Raw genomic sequence first — 1,234 nt, 5'->3', positions numbered from 1 at the left:
TTGCAATAATGCTCTTGGTCTCTTTTCCAACGATGTTGGTGCAAGAATAACGATTTTGACATGTTTTGATCAAAATGCGTGTCTAAATATCGATGGAAGAATCTAGCGAAGGTTTCAACTTGACCTATGGAAAGAAACATGTTGATTTGTGTTATAATAAACCCATTAACCCACAGTTTTTCATGTTCCCGATTAACTCCAAGTCCTGTAACTTTATTCCAGTTGAGCCATTAGTTTCTTGAAAATGGCATCTCTTAATGTCCAAATCACCCATATACCAAATTTCAACACGAGCGGTCACTTTTAAAAAGAGTTATAGCACATATGGACCGACAGACGGATGGACGGACAAAAATGAAAAGCCATATAGGGAGTAACTAAAGTTATAGCAAACACAGACGAAGGGGGGTGACAAAGGACGAAGAACCATACAACACTATGAAGGATCTGGGAAAGGAGGATCCTTAATAAACGCTGTCCCTACTCTCTCAGTAAGTCATCAATCGCCACTAGGGGGTTAAAATATTCAACCCATCTAGTAGGAGATGGAGGGGTTAAACTGTAATGAGACTTTTTTACTTCAAAGCGCTACAATCTCACAGTGATACACAGTGATATCACCACCAACTACCAGGGGGTTAAAAGAATAATTATGCATCCCCTTGGGTGGTAATGCAGGTTGAGGGAATTTGTGACCCGATAAGTTCAAGATATTTTCTCATACAACTTTTACTTATAAAGTATAAAATTTGGTTAAAATTCATAGAAATTCTTTTTAAATAAACATTTCACAAAAAAGATATAGTTGAAAAACTAAGAAACCAGTCAAATTTCGGTAATTTTAAGGGTGGTATGGGAGAAGCACAAAGGGTGGAAGTTTATGCAAGAAAATTTGAACTAGGTACCTACTTCTCATTTTGCAAGTTCAAAGTTTCTATTCCATTGACTATATGTTAAGCTATTATAGTAGAACAAGAATAATCGTTTCCCTTGCATAGAATATACAGGCTGTCATGCATCAGCATCATGGGTAGAATGAGCCGGTCCACCGTCAAGTTGAAACCAGTAGTTTTCCCCAGGTAATGTTTCCAAGAATGGTAGAATGACATCGCGAATGCGTTTATTTCAAGGCCCATGCTAAGAAAATTATGCATACCCATCACAATTTTAGAAAATCTTAAATAAAACAGAAAACATAACAGATTAGGTGAATATAATAATTGATTGATGTAGA

This window comes from Photinus pyralis, unplaced genomic scaffold, assembly GCF_008802855.1.
Source record: "Photinus pyralis isolate 1611_PpyrPB1 unplaced genomic scaffold, Ppyr1.3 Ppyr1.4_LG7, whole genome shotgun sequence".
Taxonomy (NCBI): Eukaryota; Metazoa; Arthropoda; class Insecta; order Coleoptera; family Lampyridae; genus Photinus; species Photinus pyralis.
Note: the sequence above shows the minus strand (reverse complement) of the source record.